At 36.8% G+C, this 14704-nt stretch overlaps 1 non-coding gene across 1 annotated transcript; it reads left to right on the top strand.

Annotated features, from left to right (window-relative positions):
* The first annotated feature begins 12410 nt into the window (after positions 1 to 12410).
* On the top strand, positions 12411 to 12517 carry LOC121205712 (small nucleolar RNA R71). Its single transcript, XR_005900787.1, has one exon. It is a non-coding gene; the product is annotated as a small nucleolar RNA R71 (small nucleolar RNA).
* The last annotated feature ends 2187 nt before the right edge of the window (positions 12518 to 14704 follow it).

Below are 14704 nucleotides of genomic sequence, written 5' to 3'. Positions count from 1 at the left end.
TGAGTAATTACTTATTTATCATGTGTTTACTTACTAAGCTATATGCTTACTCGATTTTATTTTTCCCTTGATTATAGTGACTTCCGACAACTCGGAAATTTGGAACGAAGTCAGACAATCATCCACACTATCCTTCACACTTGGGGTATTTTGCTACTATCGTTCCGGAAAATTATGGCATGTATAGACGACCTATGAAATATGGAATCATCATGTAAATATATGTTATGGTTTGATTTAAAATGTGGTGTTCATTAATAGTTAAATTGTGAGTATTATTATAAATGAGTTTGGTTGATATATATATTGGATTGTGATTTAAATTTGCAGGAGGTTTAAGCAAAATTAAGCAGAAATGCTGTCGAAATTTTTTTTTAAAAACTTAGTAATACCTCATACTCTGTTCCGAGCCGGAATACGAGTAAGGGGTGTTACATGGTAGCAATAGGTGTGGAATTTTTCCTCTTTTTCTTGTCTTGGGCCTCAAGTTCAGACTGTATCTTACTAAAGAAACTGATTAGTACTTGGGCCAAATTTGACCCCCTTTATTAACATAAAAATTAAAAATTAAAAAAAAACAAATGAAACTCAAAGAAATTTTAAATCTTAATTAGAAAAATTTCTTCTCAATAAATTACATTAAATTAATTCCCAGGAAAGGTTGAAGGGGTTACAGCAGTCCCGTTTAAGTTCTAATCTCCTTATACAGAATTAATTAAATGTACTAAATTAAGAAAATAAATCCTAATTATTTATTTATTTACAAAAAAAGTTTGTGAAAAATAACGAGGATTCAACTCGCTCAACTTCACCATCCCAATAATGTTTGAGACGTTGACAATTAAATTTAAACGTACCTCCGTGATTGTCGTATAATTCAACAGCCCCATAAGGATAAACTCGATAGATGGTATAAGGTCCTTTCTATCGGGGATTTCAGCTTCCCAGGAAATAACTTCAGCCTTGAATTGAACAATAAAGCCTTCTGACCTTCTTTAAACTCACGAGGTCGTATATGACTATCATGCCATCTTTTTTTTATCTTTCTTGACACATTTTGGAATTCTCATAAGAAAACAACCTTAACTCTTCCAATTCATCCAGTTGTAACATCCTTCTCTCACCGGCTTGTTTATGATCAAAGTTCAATTTCTTCAAAGCCCAGTGAGCTCTATTCTCCAACTCTAATGGCAAATGACATGCCTTCCCAAAAACAAACTGATAAGGAGTCATTCCTAACAGTGTCTTAAATGCTATTCGATAGGCCCATAATGCATCATCGAGCCTTTGAGACCAATCATTTCTGCTAGGGCATACCACCTTTTCAAGGATACCTTTGATCTCACGGTTCACTCTTTCAACTTGCCCATTAGACTGAGGGTGATAAGCAGTAGCAATCTTGTGTTTCACATCATATTTGTCAAGCAACCATTTAAGCCATTTGTTCACAAAATGAGAACCTTCATCACTAATAATAGCTCTTGGTATCCCAAATCGTGTAAACACATGCTTATGTAGGAATTGCATGACTACCTTAGCATCATTTGTAGGGTATGCTTCAGCTTCAACTCACTTGGACGCATAATCCACAGCAACTAAGATGTATTTGTTCCCATATGAAGAAGGAAACGGTCCTAAGAAGTCAATGCCCCATACGTCGAATAATTCAATCTCTAAAATGTTTGTTAAGGGAATCTGTAACACCCCAAACCTGGCTTAGACGTTATGGCCAAATCTGGTGATGTCACACTCAAGTGTTTTTCGTAAAACATGATAATGTTTGAAAAGCCCAATGTTTATTTAGCCTCTTTGTGCGATCTAGAAAATAATTTTAAAACTTGCATCACTATCAAAAAGTATTTACTTTAAAACGTTATAAATTCCAAAATCTCGTTTATCGTGGAAGCTTCTGAAACAGTTTTGCATATTCGTGGTATTTTGGTAAATCATGCATATCTTTTGAAAACCCGCATCCTACCACTAGCAGGTATAAATCATAATAAAAAATTAAAACCCCAAATTAAAGAATAAAACTTAAAAAGGCCTTTTACATAAAAATACCCAAATTAAACTAGTTATAAGTTAAAAGATAAATTCGGAAGTGTAAACTGTTGTGTGTCCACCTCCGAGTCCCTCATAACACCGATCTGCCTAAGGATTGCTTGTATAGTTAATACAGTTGGGTGAGTTTATGAGAACTCAGTGTGTAATCCCATATAAGCAAACAATCAGAGCAACACAATTTGGGCCTAAGCCTTTTCAGTTTCAGTTAGGGCCTTAGCCTATTCCAGTAACAGTATTAGTAGGGCCTAAGCCCATATCAGTAATAGTAATCAGTCTGGGTTTTAGCCCATTTCAGTAATAGTAATTAGTGCAGTAACCATGATCAATGCAGTAACAGTAATCAGTGCAGTATGTAAACAGAAAACCCTGCCTAATCCAGTCTCTACACACCATCTCCGTACTAACCCTACACATCATGTGGGGATAAAATCGACCCACCCAGCCCTACACACCAAGTAGCACTAGTTACGGCACTAAAATAGTATTGCAGCAAAGCTGTCAGTATAGTAGGCTTAAAGCCATCAGTAGGTCCATAGTCGTCTTGAGCGACTCGTACGACCATATCAGTATAGTACACTTCCTCCAAAATCATATATCCCACCCCATACAATGCAACATAATATTATACATGGATGCAACATACATATAACATGGCATGCTCAAATACAGTCATACACATCGTGGAGCAAATCTGTCATTTTACCTTACCGAGGTATTACAAGTAAAAATTTTACCCTACAGGGTTATTTCGTCCATTTTATCACATAAGGGCAAAATCATCATTTTATCACATAAGGGAAAATTCTTCATTTTATCACGTAAAGGCAAAATCGTCATCTTATCACCTAAGGGCAAAATTGTCATTTTATCACCTAAAGACAAAATCGTCATTTTATCACGTAAGAGCAAAATCGTCATTTTATCATATAAGGGCAAAATTGTCATTTTATCTCATAAAGGTAAAATCATCATTTTATCACATAAGGGCAAAATCGTCATTTTATCATATTAGGGCAAAATCGTCATTTTATCACATAAGGTCAAAATCGTCATTTTATCACATAAGGGCAAAATTGTCATTTTATCACATGAGGGTTCAGGTACGCTTACCGATCCAACAGAAGGTCACAGTCGTCTTGAGCGACCCATACAACCTTCACAATCAATAGTGAAAATGGGCCCAAAGCCCATAATGCGGGCCTATGTGGGCTGACACGCCCGTGTGGCCCACGAAGCCCAAAAATGGCCTTGACTGTGCGAACTACACAATTTGGCCAAAAAATCTCCACACATTTGTGTAATTTACCCTTGTGGGCCTACGAGTCCGTGGGGCCCACGAGGCCCATTTCGGCCCAGCGTGGCCCAAAATGGCCTCATGAAATCGCTCATGGCGGCCTCTACGTTCTAACACCCACAATTTACACATTTGGGATACCACACAAGCGAGCGCACGCTCGTTTAAGGTCAACAATCCGTTATTTCGGCTTTTGAAGTTTTACGATTAGAGGGAGTGTGATTACACACTTGATTGCGGAATGTGCGAAAAAGACTACGAGTACTTCACCCTACAACCAGTCACAAGCTTTGGTTAGTTGTTTCCCAAACGACCTATCAAAGGCCCCCACCAAAAACTTGTCTAATAGTTTACATCTTACCTGATTAAATCAATCGCTTATGACTTGCTTACTGAAGCCGTTTGCAAGACGTTGATAAATAGGTCTTAGGGTTCTTAGAAATCCAACCAACGATTAACAATCATCAATCAAATAACAGTTGAACAAGACGAACAGTCGCTTATCGAAAATGCAGAGTCCAGATTTAGGAGGGAAAAGCAATCGGCTCTTACCCACACAAGTCGAGAGTACAGACAGAATGATAGAGGCGTCCCCAATATCAAAGAACACTTGCAAAAGCCAAAAATAGAGTGGGGAGAGGTATATGCAGTAACGGTTAAAGTATTAAGATGGAAGAATGACCTGAGGAGAGGAGAAGAATGAGGTATTCGGTAAGTGAACAAAATGGAAGAAAAGAGTCGGTTAGCAACAGTCGAGGGTTCTAAGAGACAGAGATGGGAGTATTCGGCCAAAAGTATCAACGCAAGAAATGATGATTGAAGAAAACCGAGTGAGGGGAAAATAGAATGGCATTCGGTTATGGGCAAGAAGAAGAACACGAGAGGAAACGATTTGCTACTAGAGTAGGGAAGAAGAGAAGTCGATCAAAACTAGGCTCTGTAAAGAAGAGCAACCTGAAACATACCCGAAATCCAAAATACCTGATTGGTCAACAATGTTTGGTCTCAACAAGAAAAGAGAAAAAGTGAAACAGCAAAGTTTTTAGCAAAAAATTAGCACCCCTAGAATAAAGTCCCAAAACACAAAAAGGAAACAGAATTTCCCAAAACAGACAATTTTTTAGGGAAAAGCTAACTTAGCCAAAATTTTGTATACCTCCTAACCAATTTTGGCACAACGCCACTTCTTTTCAAATCCCACTTTTTCCTCCCCTTAATTCTCTCATCATATCTGTCCTCAACTCCCTCCTACAATCCCTCCATGACCAATTCAAACTCCACTCCTCTCTGCAGTGTTTTAGTCAAACTCAACTACTTCCCATAGCCAACAGTAAAAAATAATCTCCATTTGCATAAGCAGGGATTCGAACCTTAGACCACTAGCACACTCCACACGCCACTATCCACTAGACCAGCAGGCTATTGATGTCATACTTTACCAAAATAAACTTATAACCCTACTGGCCAAAGATAGGGATTTTATCCTCAAAAACCAAAATTTTGTGGAAGCCAAGGCTTGAACCCAAGACTTCCCAAACACTTCCAGAGCACACAACCACTAAGCCAAACACACAATTGTGTCACTTCCTTGCACAATTAAATATTTCTGAGCAACTTCCAAAATGCTCCCTCACTCAAGACCTAATACTTCTAGGCCCAAATTTGGGGTGTTACAACATCTCATTCCTCCGTGATATGTTTCCGCTCCTTTGGCATCTATCACAGTTCTTCACATAAGCATAAGCATCTTTAAATAGTGTAGGCCAAAAGAAACCTGCTTGCAAAATCTTTGTTGCGGTACGTGCACCACCAAAGTGTCCCCCACATGGAGATGAATGGCAATAAAGTAAGATCTCAGCAATATTACTGTAACACCCCGTACTCGAGACCGTTGCCGGAGTCGAACACGAGGTGCTAACGGACTTAATTCATTTACTTACACAGTTCATTTTAAAATTTCCAGACAAGCTGGTTAACTGCGTCACTGTCACCTTAAAAATCATATCTCGAGTTCCAAAACTCGAAAACTGATTCCGTAAATTTTCCCTGAAACTAGACTTATATGTCCATCTACAAATTTTTTTCTAGAATTTTTGGTGTATCCAATTAGTACAGTTTATTAGTTAAAGTCTCTCCTGTTTCAGGGTTCGACTACTCTGACCTTCATGCATTACGACTTAGATATCTCCCTATACAGAGCTTCAATACTTATGCCGTTTGTTTCTAATGAAACTAGACTCAAAAAGGAATCTATACATACGAAGCATGACTTCTAATTGTCTCTGGTTAATTTATGGTAAATTTTCAAAGTCAGAACAGGGGATCCAGTAATCGTTCTGGTCCTGTTTCACGAAAACTTAAACATCTCATAAAATACGGCTCATATGGTCGTTTTGCTTCTTCTATATGAAAATAGACTCATCAAGGTTCGTTTACATAATTTATTCATTATTTAATTACATTTCTAATATTTTTAGTGATTTTTCAAACTCACATCACTGCTTCTGTCAGCATCTATTTTAAGGCAGATTTCACCTATTTCATAGTTTTCCATGAATCAACTAGCAAATTGACATACATTATTATCAAGGGTAATCCCGATTAGCCATGACGTACATAGCACCAATAGGACCATGATTGGCCATTCCAATGGCTAGTCATTACCAAACATTTCCACACCACTTAATAACCATATCACAAGACCATAATGTTATACTTCGAAATATACGAACCATTTTCGCATGGCTATACGAATACACATTACAAAAGGGTACTTAATTAACAACAAGGGTCAGCCCTATATATGCCGTTTTTCAAAATTGAACTAAAAGAGTACCAAAAAGTGGCTTAGATAGTGTGGACGACTTCGACTTTGACAATCCTGAGTCCGATAGCTGAAGAGCAAAATCTATAAAACAGAGAATTAAAGCAGAGAATAAGCATTTCGATGCTTAGTAAGTTTTAAGCAATGAAATCATTTAAAGGAATGGCATAATAATATCAAGTTTATTTGTTCATCCCTTGGCCGAATAGAAACATAACCGAGATATCACTTTTATCATTAATATCACAAAGGTGAAAGCAATTTATCCGGCCAACTCCAATCCACAACCGAATGCTCTCATCTCAAATGTCCCTGTCCATTTCATGCATATGCACACACATTCATAACTATGACATTGAACTCTCATATTCGGAACTCATACATCATAATCAGATCATAAACGTTCGAATGATTTAAATAATGTGCTAAGCATTCCCATCGAATTTCAAAGTCATAATTGAAGTATATTCACATTCTCAACAGGGTAATTTACTTACCTGGTTGTCTTATAGTAAGTAGCGCATGTGATTAAAATTATTCCAGCATGTATTATATGATTTCTCGTAAGAACACTTACGGGTTTTCACCCTCAAATATTATGCTGGTGCAACATCCTTCGGAATAAAGTCCGACTCTTAGCACCGGCTCAAAAGCCCTTCAAGACCAAGCTCGGATTAGACTACTGGCTCGAAGGCCCTTCGGAACTAAGTCCGGTTATGACACTGGCTCTAAAAAGCCCTTCGAAACTAAGTTCGGTTATTAGCACTGGCTCAAAAGCCCTTCGAGACCAAGCTCGAATTTAGACCCCGATTAGCATTCACACGTATATGCAAATATATATATCATATCACATCTGGATATCATTCCTGATACTCGAATACAATTACAGCATGTTTACTAACCATACATCGATCGATTCATTAATCCCACACAAATAACATAATCCCTTTTCGTTAATCCACAAGATTTCTATAACCATTCAGCTACAAGTAAATACCTTACTTATTTATTTTACCATGTAATTCAAGTAGAATCGTCAAGTAACGAGTTAATTATTATGCTCATAGACAAATAATTGCCTTATTAAATCGTGAGCTAAATTTCATTACTCAAAGACTTACCTCGGATGTTGTCGAACGATTTCAACGGCTATTCGATCACTTTTTCCTTTCCCTTATCCAACTTTGATCCTCTAAGCTCTTGAGCTAAATCAAACAAATTTACTTCTCAATCAAACACATACATACGGCAACCATATACATTTCAAAAACCAATTCATTCGTATCATTTGTCCATATATTAGCTTTTAGCATATTTGGTCATTAGAGCGACCTATTTAACTTTCAAGCATTCATTTCTAATTTTAATTAAACAATGCCGAATGCCATTAACTACTAATGCCACACACACACATATGCATAAAATTCATCCATACATAACCTATAGCTCATTCGGTCATTCATCTCTCAAACCTATCAAAGCTTCATATCAAACTTCCCTGGCCAAATACACATATAAGCACATAATGCACATTTCGCATTTTTATTTACTTCATGATACATTCGGCCTTGGCATAATTTCATTAAAAATCCCTATTAGCCACTTCACCAATCAATTATATCATCTACTTAATATTTCATAACTTATCATGCTAGCTGAATATTATTTATTCAAGTTCATCATCTTCATATTCGGCATTAGCATCAAATATAATAGCCAATTCTTCCCACTTTGAATCTATGCATCCATTTAACCATAGTTTGTTCAAGCAATCATACAACAAGATTCATCCAATTTAACAAGAAACAAAAACTTTATTCCTCCATAGCTACAATGGCCGAAAGATCTAGACATCTCAATACCGAAATTTCTAACATGGGTTGCCTACAGAATTTGGTAGGGAGTTCAAATTTATCTAACATTTCAAGTAACTTAACACATCCATATAGCTAACATGCTAGTAGTATCAAGGCATCAACTAAAATTTTGAAGCCTCTTAGCCGAATCCTAACTCTCCAACAACTCCAATTTCATCCATGAGATAAATAGAAGTAGGCTAACCCTCCAAAGGATGTGTAAACCTCCAAAAGCAACATTGAACATACCTTAATCTAAAGAACCACCTTGGCCGAACTTCCCCTCTTCTTCTTACTTCAATTCACGGCAATGGAGGAGCAACCTAGCTAATTTTTTGTTTCTCCCCTACTAACCACTATTATTTTATTACCCATGTTCTTTATTTTATTATTTCTAACATAAAACACTAACATAAAATGTTTATAATACATTTTAACCCATAGCATGGCCGGCCACTACTTGTCATAGGTGGAAATTTGACATGCAAACCCATTATTTTCATAACATGCACTAATAGATCCTTATAGATTAACCCATCACATTTCAAAGTGTCACACATAAGTCCTATTAACTAAATTCACATGCAATTGACCAAATCGAAGCTCAAAACTTTCACACACTCATATTCACATATTTTAGACAATAAACATTATACTCAAATACTTCGGTGACTCGGTTTAGCGGTCCCGAAACCACTTTCCGACTAGGGTCAATTTAGGGCTATCACACTTACTTTCAGCTACACACTTTTGGATTATATTATCTACACACTATTTATACAAGAACGAGTCCTCCCAGAAATAATACCGACTATCATGAGGGAATTTCTTCCTTTGTTAGTATGTCAGTTCTCAAGGAATTATTCCACATGCAAGATAATTAGCGAAATCAGCAAACCAAGGTGTTTCACGAATTTGACTCACCTAAAATAAGTGCTTATCTAGGAAATTCTCGTTGATAGGCATATGTGATCGAGTTACCTCATCTTGCTCCAACCTTGACAGATGATCAGCTACTTGATTTTCAACACCTTTTCTGTCTTGGATCTCAAGGTCAAATTCTTGGAGTAAAAGTATGCAACGAATTAGCCTCGGTTTCACATCTTTCTTCGTGAACAAGTATTTAATAGCCGCATGGTCAGTAAATACTGTAACTTTGGTACTTATAAGATATGAGCGGAATTTGTCAAAAGCAAAAAATATAGCAAATAGTTCCTTTTCAGTTATCGTATAATTGAGTTGGGCTTCCGTCAAGGTTCTACTTGCATAGTAAATGGGGTGGAACACTTGCATTGCACATCAACTCAAAAGGTGTGCTCTAATCGTGTGTAATGCTTATTGGGGCTGAGATTAACCATTTTTCCAGCTCTTCAAAACCTTCTAATATGCTTTGTTGAAATCGAACATTGTATCTTTCTCTAACAACAAACACAGTGGTTTAGAAATTTTTGAAAGATCTTTGATAAACCTTCGGTAAAAACCGGCATGGCCTAAGAAAATTCTGATTCCTTTCACATTCATTGGGGCCAGTAATCTTTCAATTACGTCCACCTTTGCTTTGTCGACTTCAATTTCTTTCCTTGAAATTCTATGCCCTAAGACAACCCCTTCCTTAACCATAAAATGGTATTTCTCCCAGTTAAGGACTAGATTCGTCTCTTCGCATCTCTTCAGTACCTTAGCTAAATTACTCAAGCAAATATCATAAGTGTTACCAAAAATAGAAAAATCATCCATGAAAACCTTAACAAAATTTTCAACCGTATTAGTGAATATTGCCATCATGCATCGTTGGAATGTTGCAGGTGCATTGCACAAACCAAGAGGCATTCGCCTAAAAGCAAACGTACCGTACGACAAGTAAAGGTTGTTTTATGTTGGTCTTCTGGAGTGATAACTATTTGGTTATATCCCGAATAACCATCTAAAAACAATAGAATTCATTACCTGCCAGTCGATCTAACATCTGATCCATAAAAGGCAACGAAAAATGGTACTTCCGAGTGGGTTTATTCAACTTTCTGTAGTCAACAAAAAGTTTCCAACCAGTAACAGTTCTTGTTGGGATCAATTCGTTACGCTCATTCTCAACAATCGTAACTCCACCTTTCTTCAGCACACACTGTACTAGACTTACCCATGAACTATCTGAAATAGGATAGATTATTCATGCATCTAGCCATTTGATCACTTCCTTTCTCACAACTTTCTTCATAATAGGATTAGGCCTCCGTTGCCCATCAATTCGAGCTTTTTCACCTTCCTCTAAAATAATTTTGCGCATGCAAAATGAATGGCTTATACCTCGAATATCAGCTATAGTCCAACCAATTGCTTTTTTAAATTTCTTTAGAACAGAAATTAATTGCTCCTCTCGATCTTTTGTCAGTTCGACTGAAATAATCACAGGAAAAGTAAAACAATTACCTAAATAAATGTATTTCAAATGGGAAGGAAATACCTTTATTTGGAGTGTAGGTGGTTCTTCGATTGACAATTTGGGTTGTACAAATTCTCTGACTTCCAACTCCAACGGTTCAAACTGTATGGATTGAATAAAATTCCTCGGGTTGGCTTCCATCACAGCCATGTTTTCTTCACCTTCTTCATCCTTCAAAGGGTCAAACCCTAAGGCTTTCTCCAATGGATCTTCTTCAAGATGGCTTTCCATAAAAATCAAGGTTTCTATTTCTTCCATAACTGAGCACTCTTCTGTCGAATTGGAAAATTTCATCGCTTTAAGAATGTTAAAAGTTACCTGATCGTCTTGAACTCTCATGGTGAGTTCGCCTTTCTGCACATCAATTAACATTCTTCCCATAGCTAGGAAAGGTCTCCTAAGAATAATTGGCACTTCCCTATCTGCTTCTAAATCTAGAATAATGAAATAAGCAGGAAAAATAAATTTATTGAATCTTACCAAAACATCCTCGACCTTTCCTTAGGGGAATGCTAAAGATCGATCCGCTAGCTGGAGCATCACAATTGTAGGTCTTACTTCTCTTATCCCTAGCATATTGAAAATAGACTTAGGCATCAAGTTGATACTTGCTCCTAAGTCAGACAAAGCTTTACCACAATAAGATTCACCAATGTTACAAGGTATTATAAAGCTTCCTAGATCCTTCAATTCGGCCCCAGCTTGTTCTGCAGGAACGCACTGCACACCTTTGTCAGAGCGAAAGTCTCATACTCACTCAGTTGTTTCTTCTTGGATAGTACATCCTTCATAAACTTCACATAATTCGGCACTTGTTCTAAAACCTCCACCAATGGAATATTGATGTGTAATTGCTTCAGAACATCCGAAAGCTTCTTGAATTGCACCTCATGTTTCTGCTTGTGTTGCTATAATCTTTGTGGATATGGAGGTGATGGAACTTTTGGTTGAACCGGACAACTCTTCTGAGTAGGTAAATCTACATCCAAAGAAAATGTTAAAGTATCTGAATTCACTAAGTTAGGATTTACCTTGTCAGTCTTTGCAAATTCTGACTCTTTTGGTGTAGGGACTTCAACAACTGGTTGACTTTCCCCTTTTTCAATAGGCTCTTCCTCAACATTAATCAATCGGGGTTCCAAAATTTTACCACTTTGCAATACTACTGCCTTGATATGTTCTTTACCCAAATTTCTTGGATTCTCAGTATCGCTTGGCAAGGTTCCTTGTGGTCTATTACGAAGCTCCGTAGCTAACTGCCCATTTAGTTTTCTAAATTTTTCACTGTTGCTGCTTGACTCTGAATCAAAGCGTTATTCTTTGCCATGCATGCTATCAACAAGTTCTCCAAACTATTTGATGATTCAGGTTGAGGTGGTTTTGGAGCTTGCTGATTAAACCCCTAAGATTGGTTGGGTCTATGTTGCATAAAGTTGTTGTTTGGTCCATTTCCTTGGTTACTCTAAGAAAGTTGGGGTGATTACACCATGAAAGATTATAGAAGTTGGACTAGGGTCCTTATCCACTCCTATTTTGATGTTGGTTCCCCATATAGTATACTGACTCGGGATTCAACGGGCAATTCTCGAAAGATTGACCTTCCCCACAGTTCACACAGGAAACTACTTCAAATGGACTTGGTGGTTGAGCTACAAAATTATTAGCACCATTAGCGGTAAACTACTTTAACATAGAGGAAATAGACGATACTTGAGCTGATAACGAAATGAGAGCATCAACTTCATGAACTTCGTCTACATGTCTTCCTGAAGCTGTTCGATTTGTTGGCCATTGATGGCGATCCTCTTGATGGTCTCATAAGCCTCATTATAAGACTTAAACAAAATTGCACCATTCGCAGAAGTATCTACCATCAATCTTGTATGTGCATTAAGACCATTATAGAATGTCTCCAACTGGATACAATGAGGAATTCCATGATGAGGAAACTTACGAAGTAACTCCTTGAATCGATCCCAAGCCTCATACAAATACTCGTCATCCAATTGTTGGAAAGTTGTGATCTTGTTCCTCAACTTAGCATTTTTACTAGGCGAGAAATACTTAACCAAAAATCTCTCTGCTAATTCTTACCATGTAGTTATAAAACTTGGTGGCAATGAATTGAACCATGCTCGTGCACGATCTCGCAACGAGTATGGAAACAACTTCAACCTCAGTGTGTCTTTAGTCACACCGTCTATCTTGAATGAGTCACTCACCTCCATAAACAGTCGAAGGTGGAGATGTGGATCTTCCGTGGGTATACTACTAAATTGGCCCACCGTTTGTAGCATTTGAAACATCACTGGTTTCAGTTCAAATTGTGTTGCCTCAATATCTGGCCTTCTAATTCCTGCATTTAACTCATTGAAAAGCGGCACAACATATTGTTTGATACATCGGTCCCTATCATCGGCAATGAGGATAGGATTTCGTACATGTTTGGCTTTATTACCTTGGTCCTGATTTTGATTTCCAAGTTCCATCTCGTTCTGTCTCTGAGCTATTCGTTCACATCTCATTTGTCTAAAAGTTCACTCAATTTTAGGGTTTACTGGGAGTAAATCAATAATCTGATCTATGCTCATAAACACCTGGAAAGAAAATTACAAAATTAAAAAGAATAAGTTAGTACTGTTAGAAATAACCAAATTGAAAATAAATAATTTCACAAAAAATGACTATGGCAACAGTTGACAATCACCGGCAACGACGCCAAAAACTTGTAATGCTTGGGTTTATGTAAGTGTAAACATTCGTTATCAAGTAATAAGTAAGTATCGAGTTATCATCTCCACAGGGATTGTATTTGTGCTATGAGTTTGGAAACCACGTTAGGTCCTTTCAGAATCCTTTACTTAGTACTGATCCTTATTTACTAAGGGTTTCTTAGTATTAGTGTGAGGTAACAGGGACGTGTTAGGTTTGAAACATTTTAATCACACAAATCTAAAAACTATGCAGATAACAGAGCCTGGTTAGGGATGTTATGCAACCTGCAATTTGATTAGGGTAGGATCTAAATTGAGCATGCACACTTCAATTATGTGTCCATTAGCCGTCGTATGGTTAGGATCGCTCAGCTAATTCAGGTGCCTTTCAATCACGTATAAAGAAAATACAGTCTTGATTTTAATTGAAAACATGATCGATTGAGGCACAAATATTATAAGCATGAATAAAATAATTATTATTAAATCAAAGCAATCATCCTAGCTTAAATAAAATTAAGCTATCATTGTTGCAAACAAGAACAAAGAACACATAGCAAACATTCTTGAATTAAATTAAAGACTTGAATTAAATTAAAGTAAGAAAGATTAAACCCAATTCAGAATGGTTGTCACCCAAGACTCTGACTGATGAGGGCTCCTTCGTTCCTTCGCTTTGCTCATTTGCTGATGGCTCTCCGAGGTGGCCGACCAAGGGTTTTTTAAGAGGCTAATTTGCTCAAAATATTTATGCAAAGATGATGATAGGCGTGAGGGCTAAGAAAGCTAAGAGAATTGAGAGAAGAGAGAATGATGAATGAATGAGAGATGAGGGATGAGGGAAAAAGTGAGAAAGGGGCTCTTATTTATAGGTGAGGCATGGGAGCTAGTTTGTTAAAAATAGGAGTGTCCATCGTTCAAAACTCCTTCCAAGGGTGGCTGGCCATGAATTGAGGGAATGTGGCTGGTTTTGCTAGATTCTTGGTCAATTTGAGTGCTACAACAACTCAGTACTAAGACTCAGTCACCTGCAAATCTTCAGGCAAATCTCTGATTTCTTCAACTCTTCAAGGACCTTGTGTAATTAAACCAAATTATGGTTTATGAACCTCCATATTTAGCCAAATTTTGGGTTGACTTGGCCCTCCATTTGGATGGTTTTGTAATCAAATTAAAGCTCTCAGACTTGTCCAAAAATAAATCATTAAGTTAGAGGACCAAAAAAATAAATTTTACCAACTTAATTAAATTAATTAAAACCCAAATTATTAATGAAATATTTTAAAATGAATTATTAAATATAATTTTATATTTTATTATTTAATTTAATAATGCGTGGCCCACTTTATGTCATAAAAATATAATATGCTCAATTTAATATAAAATAAGCCATTTTATGCATGAAAACTATATAATAAAGCATAAATTCACATTTTAATAATTTCTATGTCTTGTTTTCATATTTTCACATATTTCATTAATTTATTAAACAATTACTTGATTTTGACAACA

Source organism: Gossypium hirsutum, chromosome A08, assembly GCF_007990345.1.
Source record: "Gossypium hirsutum isolate 1008001.06 chromosome A08, Gossypium_hirsutum_v2.1, whole genome shotgun sequence".
Taxonomy (NCBI): domain Eukaryota; kingdom Viridiplantae; phylum Streptophyta; class Magnoliopsida; order Malvales; family Malvaceae; genus Gossypium; species Gossypium hirsutum.
Note: the sequence above shows the minus strand (reverse complement) of the source record. Positions and strands in the feature narration are given on the sequence as shown.